Here is a 12,014-nt window from a genome sequence, read left to right as displayed (position 1 = left end):
CGAATGTGTGCGGCCACAGGATTGGTTTGCAGCGATCGACCTGAAGGACGCCTGTTTCATGTCTCCTTTCTCCTCAACACAGTTCGCTCGAACGATTTGCTTTCGAGGGGCGGGCATATCAGTACGCGGTTCTCCCATTCTGTCTAGCCCTGTCTCCTCGCATCTTCACGAAGGTCGTTGAGGCAGCCCTTGTTCTGCTACAGCAACACCGGGTCCGCATCCTGAATTATCTTGACAACTGGCTGATCCTAGCTCACTCTCGAGATCAGGTTTGCGAACAGGGCTTTCGGGTCAACTGGGAGAAGAGCAAATTTTGCCCCGTGCAGAGGATCTCTTTTCTCGGTATAGAAATCGACTCGGTCACCATGTGCACGCAGCTTACGAGCGAGCGTGCGCAGTCACTGCTGACTTGCCTGTGACAGTTCAAGGGCAAGTGTGCGATTCCACTGAAGTTATTTCAGAGGCTCCTGGGGCATATGGCATCCGCAGCAACGGCGCTCGGACTGCTTCATATGAGACCGCTTCAACTCTGGCTTCGCGATCGAGTCCCCAGGTGGGCATGGCAACACGACACGCTCCGAGTACCAGTTACTCCGACCTGCCGTCAGACCTTCACCCCGTGGATGAATCTCAGCTTCTACGGGCCAGAGTGCCCTTAGAACAAGTTTCCAGGCATGTTGTTGTCTCAACAGATGCCTCCACCACGGGCTAGGGTGCCATGTGCAATGGACATGCTCCTGGACAGGACCCCATGCCTTTGAAATGTCAATTGCCTCAAGTTGCTGGCAGTACGTGTCGCCCTGCACCACTTCCATGTGTTGCTCAAGGGTCAGAACATACTAGTCCGATCAGACAATCCCGCGACAGTAGCGTACATCAACCGACAAGGTGGTCTGCGCTCCCGCTGTATGTCGCAACTCGCCCGCCACCTCCTCCTATGGAGTCATTTATATCCCGGGAGACCTGAACTGTGCAGCCGACGAGTTCTTAGAGCTTCAGCCTCTCCCTGGAGAATGGAAACTCCATCCCCAGTCAGTTCAGCTGAATTGGGATCAGTTCGGGGACACACAGGTAGACCTGTTTGCCTCCCACGACTCGTCCCATTGCGACCTGTTTTACTCCCTGACCGAGGGCACGCTCGGCACAGACGCACTGGCGCACAGCTGGCCACGGGGCCTTCGCAAGTATGCGTTTCCCCCAGTGAGCCTTCTTGCACAGACCTCTCTGAACTAGTACTCCTCGCGACAGCACCTCCCTGGCCAATCCCTCTGAGGAAGGACCTCCTTTCTAAGGGACGGGGCACCATATGGCACCCTCGTCCCGATCTTTGGAACCTCCACGTGTGGCTCCTGGACAGGTTTGAAGGTGCCCTACCACCAGCGGTGGTGGCTACCATCACTTCCGCTAGAGCATCGTCCATGAGACATGCCTACGCGTTGAAGTGGAACCTCTTCATCACCTGTTGCTCTTCTCACCGAGAAGACCCCAGGAAATGCCCAATCAGTGTCGTGCTTTTCTTCCTGCTAGAAGGGCTGGGTGCAGGGTCTCCCTCCACCCTGAAAGTGTATGTTGCCGCTATAGCCGCACATCACAACACAGTTGAAGGTAAGTCCGTGGAAAAGCACAACCTGGTCATCAGGTTCCTGAGAGGAGCGAGGAGACTGAATCCTCCTCGCCCTCCTCTCGTACCCTCTTGGGACCTCTCAGTGGTTCTAACTGCCCTGCAGAGTGCTCCATTTAAGCCTCTGCAATCAGTGGAGCTTAAGTTCCTGTCAATAAAGACAGCGCTCCTGGTTGCATTGGCCTCCATCAAGAGGGTAGGGGACCTGCAGGCATTTTCCGTTGACGAAGCGTGCCTGGAATTCGGGCCGGCCTACTCTCACGTAATCCTGAGACCCCAGCCTGGATACGTGCCCAAGGTTCCCACCACTCCCTTTCGAGACCAGGTGGTGAACCTGCTAGCGCTGCCCTTGGAGGAGGCATACCAAGCCTTGGCACTGCTGTCTTTTATGGTGGGAAGCTGAGGGGAAAGGCTTTCTCCAAGCAAAGGTTGTCTCACTGGCTAGTGGACGCCATTGCTTTGGCATACCAGCAACAAGGTCGACCATGCCCCCTTGGTGTGACGGCCCACTCCACCTGGAGTGTGGCCTCCTCCTGGGCTCTAGCGCATGGCACCTTGCTAACAGACATCTGCAGAGCTGCAGGCTGGGCGACACCCAACACTTTCGCGAGATTGTACAATCTCTGAGTGGAGCCAGTCGGTACTAGATTCTGCTCAGGTGTCTTCGCTAGCTCGCCATTCCTCTCCACGGACGGGATACGTGCGATATTCTCCTCAGGTGAGCCTAATAAGCCCTGAGTTTCCTCCAGCGCTGTTGACGTCGACGCCAGAGTTATGCCACCGGCAGCTTTCGCGTTGGCCAGGTGCCTCCGTGTGCATGGTTCCCCCTCTGGGCAACCCCCACATGTGTATTTCCACTGTAAACCTCTCTGAGCATGTGTCTTTCCCTTGGCAAGCCACCTTGCCACTCCTGGGGATGAAATATTCTACCTGCGGCTGGACACCCCTGTGATTCTCCATATGCAGCCGATAAGTGGATGACATGTTCTCTTGGCGCCCCTTTTATGCTTCCGTGCCGCACTAGTAGTGACGTCATAGGCTGTCACAAGGGTTTTTCTTTGCTGCTCTGATCAAATATCTTATTTCCCTTGGTGGAATTTTTCTTCCAGGCTCTAGAAGGTTTTCTATGGAACTATACATTTTACCCTTACAAATAATGCTGCCAACTGTGTCTCTAGAAATTTTGAGTGTCTTGGACATGTTCTTGTAGCCATATTTAGTAAATTAGCTCAAAGGAAAATATGATTAATTAATTATTAGTTCATTGAATTAACTTGATTTAGCTGAACACTCAGCATTGATCGTCTATCAACTCATGTAGCTGTGATCGCATCGTTAAGGTGACGTTGATTTACAAGCAGGGACCAGAATCAACTTCCATGGATGTACACTAAAGTTTTATTGAACTAAATCACAAACATATCTAATCTAAACAAACACATCATACACTCAAAACATTGTTGTTATGGAGCTCCCAAAGTCCTAATTGTGTTTTAAAACTATTTTTTTACCCTACCATACCAGTGTCATGCTCAATTGCAGGAAGGAACAAGATGATGATGATCAGGTGAAACGGCTTTATAATCCACACAAGGGTCTCTGGTGAAGCCAGGGTGGGAGGAGCCAAGGCGGAACCGACAGGTTGCGAGGCTGGTGAGTGCATGACCTGAGGCTTATCCATGCTGCAAGGCATCTCAGGGGAAGATGAGGGGCTGCATGAAATCAGCTTAGATAGGGCTGGAGGACTGGCAGTGTTAAACAGTGGAGGTGGGAGTGGGAGGTTGGGGGGACCACTGATAACAGTTCACAGTTCATATAGGGCAATGATTAAGTCTCTGTGCTGGCTAAGTATTTCAGTGTCCCAGTCAATAAGCCAGTCCTCACCAGAATCAATCTCCACCAAGATTCCCTCAGGCACAGCTGTTGATTCACGTTGGGGCTTCAGCTCCGTGCTTGTGGAGGGCGGAAGCTCTCCGTCTGGGGCTCTGGCGTTGTCGTCTCCGTGGTGAGCGGTGTTGCACAACATCTGTTCGCCGTGGCTGGACGAGGCTGCTGTTATCCTCTGCTTTGCCCATTGTGAATGCGGATCCATCTGTCCACAGCGCGAAGTTTGGTGTAACCCTTTAGGGTCCAGCAGGGATTACCGCGGGGCATGACGAAGTGGAGATCTTTGTTCAGACCACACCAAAATCATTCAGTTAAAGCTGCCGGCAAATTTTTTTTGATCAAATTCAGTGAAATTGACACTATAATCCGACAGAACAACATAAATAAGGTGGTTTTAGAAAAAAACCCGAGCTTCTAACTCCACCTGGAGCGTGTTATTTGTTTTGCAAAAATCCACCGCTCCCGGCTCATCGGGTCCAATCAACGCAGGGGGGTGTGAGATCTGACTGTCAATCACAGGCCGTGCACACGCCACAGATCCCCTCTCCCTCGCGCAGACGCACACAATACAATATCACATGCACACGACACGCCTGAAGTTCGCCTGAAGATTGTACGAAGCGTGATGGCGGAGAGAAAATCTACTAACAAGCTTCCAATTCCTCGGTTATTGCTATCTATGGATAGATTAGCCAGGGCAGCCTACCTCCGAGTCCATGGTGTTGATCGATGCTGAAGAGATGGACGCGTTCACAGAAAATCAGATACACACGCACTGACGATGGGCGGGTGCTCGTTGGTAGTGGGGGAGGGGCATGAGAGTTGTAAACATTCAAAATTTTGGCTAAGTCGACTCAATCTGCCAGACTTGCCGACTGCAGCTTTAAACCAACTTCATCGAAGGTGGCAGATGTCAAGGAACTCCTCTACGTAACGCTTCCAGTCTCTGCCATGCTGAAACACAAACACTGTCGCTCCTCTCATCAATTTGGTTCCTCTAATTGGGGCAACGTTGATGGAAGCAATTTCCAGTATATTTTTTTGACATATCATTTTGATGGCCTAGTCTTCTCTCACAAACAAGATGATGATGATCAGGTAAAATGGCTTTAATAATCCACACTCGAAAAACTAATAACAAAACTAATAACAACAAGCAGCAAACATCAACATAACATTAACAAGACTGGACAACTGAGGAGTGAACAGACAGAAACTTAAGTACAAGCCAAATTAATTAAAGGGGTGGTTGATTATGATTTCACTTTTCTAACTTTAGTTAGTGTGTATGTTGCTGTTTGAGCATAAACAACATCTGCAAAGTTACAATGCTCAAAGTTCAAAGCAAAGGAAGATTTTTGCTTTTAAAGAAATCGTTTTTTAAGGACTACAACAAATGGCTGGTAGGGACTACACAACATTCTTCTCGGGTTAGTGACATCTTTAACCCTAAAATTTACATAAACCCCGACCCCGGGAACACGAAGTCCATGTTGAGAAGAGGAAGAGTTTTTGTAGTAGAGCACATTTGTGACTCTGCTCAAGCTGTCGCATCCGTCTTTTCACTTGCAATACAGTACGCAACACAAATGCAATAGCATGTCACTCTGTAAGCATCTTACAACAGTTCCCACACAAGCAATTTCACAGATTATCATGACAGAATATGCTAATCAAAGTCTTGAAGATAGTTAACTCCACATCAGCAACTTAAATTCATCAACTAACCATTCAGAAATGTCATGTTGCATTCTACATGTTGTCACTTCTACTTGAGTCTCTCCATCAATGTCCGACTCCAGTTTAAACATAAAAGGCTGAACAGTTTCTGACATTTTTGTGCTTGTCTGCGTGAGGTAATCAGAGCTGCCAAACACACACACACACACACACACACACACACACCCTTTAAATAATGATAAACACCTGTGCTGATTAAATTAATTACCATGACAACAACTAAAGAGTGCGGGAAAACTGAACAAAATAAGACAGGAAACTAGTGAAAACAAACTAAAGGTCCATGATAATGAAACTAAGAATGAATGTTTGTGACAACTAGTAAGTGATTTAAAAAACGCAATGTTGAATAGGGGTTGAATAATTATGACATAGCTAGCTGTATTATGAAAAGAAAATCCTATTACTCATCTTGTAAATTCTAAATATCCCATTATATATTAACATTATCACTTTTAATATGCTACTAATAGGGATGTGCACAACAACTAATTTCATTAAAGTTTAAACTGACTAGTCGACTAATCTAATATCTAGTGATATTAAAGTTATGTTCGCTGGTTCCCACCTCCTTCTTCTCTGAGCCTTTAAAGGGGTGGTTCAGGATTTTTGACATCGGACCTCATTTTTAAGTCAGCCTGGTTGTTATTCATCAGTGGAGACATTTTTTAAAAAAAATTATCCAGTCCTTATATTTGGATAGTAAGCCGATGCTAGGCTAGCGCGAGTCAAGGGTAGATGTTAGCCAGCCATTAAAAACCGTTTTACCCACTCCACAGTGCACCAAACGCAAATCAATTATAACACTAGACTATCGATGCAAATGTACGTTGAGAGAATAATGTTAGAAATCAAACTTACCTTTCATCTCAATGATCCCAAAGGAACTAGTTTCTCAGCAGCTGCGGAATTTTACTTTGCTCCAGTTAGTAATGCGGCAAAAAGTAAACACAGAAAAGAAGCGCACTACAGTGTGTGCAGTACATGTGTGTACCGGCTCACTCGGTTGCCTAAGTAATCAATATCACTCCGCTGCTGCTGTAGACAAGGCTTATGATTACAGGGAACAAATTATAACTAATGCAATGTGATGAAAGGTAAGTTTGATTTCTAACATTATTCTTTCAACGGACATTTACATCGATAGTCTAGTGTTATAATTGATTTGCGTTTGGTGCACTTTGGAGTGGGTAAAACGGTTTTTAATGGCTGGCTAACATCTACCCTTGACTCGCGCTAGCCTAGCATTGGCTAACTATCCAAATATAAGGACTGGATAATTTAAAAAAAAAAAAATGTCTCCACTGATGAATAACAACCAGGCAGACTTAAAAATGAGGTCCGATGTCAAAAATCCCGAACCACCCCTTTAAACCTTGTTATAGAGCTGGTAAGTCCCGCCCATCCGTAAAACCCCAAGTGGACCTCTAGGTTGAAAAATCATCAATGCAAGTGAATGGGAGAAAATAATTATTTTCTGGTCCTGTTTGAATTGTGCCATGAATGTGAACATATGTTGTCTGTGAATTTTTTATATAATTTTTCATGTTACGAGTTTGACAGTATATGGTATGATTCTTCGGCTAGCAGTTGTGGAAAAGACATAAAGAGAAAGACTACATGTCGCCTATGTGACGTCACCCCATAAAGTTGACTTTCGCCAACCTCAACGATTTTGTCCTCTCCCTGAAAGAAGGCGGTGAAGTGCACCAAAGACAGCCATGTTTAGCAGGATCCGTGAGCTAGTGTCCGTGTGCGAGTGGTGGTGACGTTTCAAACGCGTCGAAAGCAGCGAAGAGTTGTTGTCCACAAAGTGCTCTCACACAAAGTCTAACCGTATCAAACTTCTACCCGCTAAATTGTAGCATTTTTTACACGAAAAATTATATTAAAAATTCACAGACAACATATGTTCACATTCATGGCACAATTCAAACGGGACCAGAAAATAATTATTTTCTCCCATTCACTTGCATTGACGATTTTTCAACCTAGAGGTCCAGTGGGGTTAGCGGAAGGGGCGGGACTTACCAGCTCTATACTGGTGCTGAAACACGGCAGTTAGAAGGAGGTGTTAGTTAGGTCTGCCTCAGCAGTCTAACAGTGTTTGTCAATGTCAAAATGATGGCCAATCAGATCAAAGAAGGTGGGACTTAATCTTCACCTAAGACCAGTGTGAATATAGTGTCACCATGCGTGATAAGATATAAGTAGCTAAACATTTAATATTTGACAACTGTTTTATGATGGATACGTTTAACGACCCACAGTAACATACAGTGATGCAAACTACTCAACTTTTTTAATGTACTTTCGCCATTTTGAAATGAAAATGATGTAATTTCATATCTGAATGTAATGAACAAGAAATTTTTTTTTGTTGTTGTTGAAATATTAGACATACAAACAAGAGTGAATGTGTGCATGTTTTTAAATAAAACATTATTTACAAAGAGTTTAAATGGATTGCTTCACAACTATATAGGCTATAATTAGACCTAGAACTTCTTTTACCATTCTTATTTCTTCTTTATTCCATTAAATCCATTTGAATCCTTTAAAGGGGCAGTATAACGCCCTTTTCACAAGATGTAAAATAAATCTTTGATGTCCCCAGAGTGTGTATGTTAAGTTTTAGCTCAAAATACCCCACAGATAATTTTATATAGCATGTTAAAGTTGTCACTTTTTGAGGGTGAGCAAAAACGCCTCGTTTTGTGTCTGTCCCTTTAAATGCAAATGAGCTGCTTGCTCCAGGCACAGAGGGCGGAGCTACAACAGCAGCTTTGATTACCTCACACAGACATGTCAAAACCTTTTAGCCTTTTATGTTCAAACCGGAGTCAGAAAGATGGAGAGAAGTGACAACATGTAAACAACATTTCTGAATGATTAGTTGATGAATTTATGTAGCTTATATGTAGTTATCTTCTAGTCATTGATTAGCATATTCTGTCTTGATAATCTATAAATTGTGTTCCGGGGGCGGGTTTATGTAAAACATTAAATGTGCAAAAAAATGTAAACAACTAGTATTACCAAGTCAACTAGCAGAAGCGAAGAATCGTTTAATTGATGTAGCCAGGTTTAATAATGAGAAACCCTATTTAGCTGTCTAACCCAGTCACAAAAGGGTTAACTTTAATTTTGTATCTTTGATGGACTTGTAAGTGAGTCAGTGGGTCTATGAGGCACTGAGCTGACCAATCAGCTGCCAGCTAGGATCCGTTACAGTTATGCCTCTAGTTTCGCGTCATTGCACGTTCTTTTGGCGCTTGCGCTTGAGCATAGGAGGCTGCGTTATCTGCTTGCGTGCTTGGTAAGATGAAAAAACAATATGGAGTGAATTAAACAAGTTCTGTAATCATTATTGCTTATTCTGACTATACATTGTTGTAATATAGAGTGTAAATGAAAGCTGTGCCTGAATCCACTGTTGTTACGGAGCTAAAGGCAGTGAATTCCGTTAAAACAGGGGTCGGCAACCCGCGGCTCTAGAGCCGCATGCGGCTCTTAAGCGCCGCCCTTGTGGCTCCCTGGAGCTTTTTCAAAAATATGAAAATGGAAAAAATATTTTTTGTTTTAATATAATTTCTGTAGGAGGAAAAACATGACAAACATTCATAACCCTTTCGCACGTACGATCACATCGTGTGATTAGAACGGTCAGTGCATGACGTGATCAATTGCTAAATTCAAATGTGCTCTTGCGCGTTGGCTGGCGCTGAGCCAGAGACAGGCGCGCTCAGACCTGTCATATATCACAACTTCTCCGTGTTTTCAACCACATAATGTTTATGTTAGGTTTTAGACATATAAGTACTAAAAAAACAATACATTTAGAGTTTGTAAAATATACAATGATGTTAAAGGAAGAGGCAATAATAATCATTTCCATTATATACGTTTTATTCATATCAGATACACATTGTGTAAGTAACTTTAAAGTTTACTCTATTCTTCTCCCAGTTCACCAGCCACTTACTTTTATGTATTTCGGGAGAAGTGGATGAATTCACGTGTTGTAAATCCAACAGATCCGATTCTCTGAACTGCATCTGCGGCACAAACTAAGATGGCGGCGCCCATCGCGCATACAGCTCAACTAACGCGATCGTTATAAAGGTGTTTAAACAACAAAACACTTCCACTTGCATATATTTGACAATTGGAATATCAGATATTTCATGCCATATCTAAAACATTTGTTAATATTTTGAATAAAAAAGGAAAAATGACATAAAAGCAGATCATCATTCATTCAGCTCTGCTGTTGCTGCGGTGTGTCACGTGACACGCAATGACGCGTCACCATGGAAACCATAAAGTGACACATTCTAAATAACGGTCGCCTTGAAAAACGGTCGCTTTTGGGTTAAAGTTTTTCAACGTTGTAAAAATAATACACGAATAAATAAAACGAAACATAATACATTAAAATTATAATGGAAATTAAATTAATAGCACCATTGTACAGCAGAGTAGTCACGTGGTGCTTCATTCTCTCCAGGATGCGCTGCAGGTAAAATAAACATTTAACGTTAATCATGAATGCTCATTATGTATTTGTAGCCTACTTATCATTTTGATACTAGGGGGCTAATAAAGCTAATATAGACACTTACAGCATGTGTTGCCTTCATTATAAGGCTTATTTAAGGCTTTTAATTTTTTGCGGCTCCAGACAGATTTTTTTTTTTTTTTTTTTGGTCCAATATGGCTCTTTCAACATTTTGGGTTGCCGACCCCTGCGTTAAAATAGTGAGTTGTTTATCTAGGCATCTGAGTTCGCTAATATTCATGCTAACAGGCCAGGCTTTTGATGCCCATTTTTGTATTTAACCTAGTCTGCTGAGTTTATGAGTTCGCTAGCATCTATGTTAATCTGTGTTAATGGGTGAATCAATGCAAAGGTGCTCATTGTGTAAAGCTAAAGGTGTAAAGCCTGCTGTGTGCATGTGTTAATACGGTAATTAGCCACAATAGGCTAGCGAAATACTGGTTAATGTCTTTGAAACCAACTAATTATTTTGTTTATGGGTTATAAAAAGAAATGTTAACTTTTCATACTGTTGCTAAATAGTTAGTTTGTTAAATAATGATGTTAAAAATTGTGGATTTAATTGTGGTCACTGAAGCTTAAAGAGATAAAAAATTTTAGTGCATTCTTTCCACTGTTACCGGTGCAGAGGGGGATAAATAAGCACACTAACGCCTTAATGCCTCTAATTTAAAGTGATACAATTTGATTAATGTTTACATGCAATTCATGCAGTTTTATTCTTCATACTGTTAATGTTACTACTGTAAGGTTTCATAAAACTTGAATTTGGAATGTGTCTTTATGAAGGATGCAATTGATTTAAATTTACTTTTGATACTAGAGAGAAATTCATATAGTTTTGATACCTGAGAAGAAACATAAGAGCTGTTGTACAACGAGAGAAAGATTTTTATATTGCATTATAGGTGTACTGAAATATTATCTCATTTTATTTTGTAGAAGCCTGTAGCAGTCCATTTATTCACTGAATGGTAATTGAAAGAAATGATTTGGCCTTATTTATAGGTCAGGTTTTGGTAAAGAGTTGGGAACATCGTGCAGAGATCTTTTCCATGGAGTGATACAGATCCAGACATTCCAGACGTTCTTCCAGAGATTCATTGATTCCCAGTCCGGGTGGCTGGGTGGCGAGCCAATCGTGTTTGACAACGAATCAAATTGCTTTAGACGAACTGCCCGGATCATCCTCTCCATCTTCGTTGTGGTAGGACAAATACTAACTCAAACTAAAAAAAAGGGCCCCAACTGTGAAACTGAACTCTTGTCAACCAAGGCAAGTTGAACCGAGGACGAACTGTGCTCAAAGATACTGAAAAAGAGGGTTTTGTTTTGTTTACGTGCGCACTTTATTATTTTAGTTTGTTATTTTTCATAAATGTGTTTTTTTTTGTTTTTTGTTTTTATGTATGTTCCACCCTGTGAATTTAATACAGGTTATCTAAACTGTAATTCTGGTGTGGTATTCCTTTTTTTAATTGATATTCAATTCTCAGGCTCTTAACGATTTAGCGTCTTCTGATTCTGGTCCAAATCGTATTCATGATAACCTCTATGACTACTTTAGACTATTAAACCTATGTACATTATTTCTACTACCTCATAATAAGGGTTACATTGACTAGTCAAATAGTCTCGCACATCCCTAGCCACTAATATTAGGGGTGTAATAGTATACATAGTGTAATTAAATTTTTTATTAATCATAACATCTCGGTTACATATGGTAACCCTCGTTCCCTGAAGGAGGGAAGGGAATCTCACTAGAGAGGCAGATGTAGCATATGGACAAAATCACGATGACTTACTCATTATAAAATTCAGAAAGCTTTTAACCTATTGACTCATATCATGTAAATCACAGCTTAGCACCAATGAGTCTGGATCGAACTGCTCCTTTGACACATTTGTGGCCTGGTGGAAATTTAACAGAAACACCTCCAAACTCCGTCGTGAGCTTCAAACAGATCGTAATCAGTTCAACTCCCCTTTCTCGGCAAGCAAGAAGTCCAGGTGGCAGGAAAAGCCCTCTCCGAGATGCCCAATACACATACACAAACATTCTTTGCATCTAACTCAGAATATAAGTAATTCTGAAATGTATATGATATATTCCTGTGTGCAACTCTCTCCCGCTCAAAGTTTCTTAAGTCTATTGGTCAGTTCACCCAGTAAAGGGGGTGGACTAGATTCCCTTAAAAGAAG

The sequence above is a fragment of the Scardinius erythrophthalmus genome (assembly GCF_964197995.2).
Source record: "Scardinius erythrophthalmus genome assembly, chromosome: 6".
In the NCBI taxonomy this organism is placed as follows: domain Eukaryota; kingdom Metazoa; phylum Chordata; class Actinopteri; order Cypriniformes; family Leuciscidae; genus Scardinius; species Scardinius erythrophthalmus.
Note: the sequence above shows the minus strand (reverse complement) of the source record.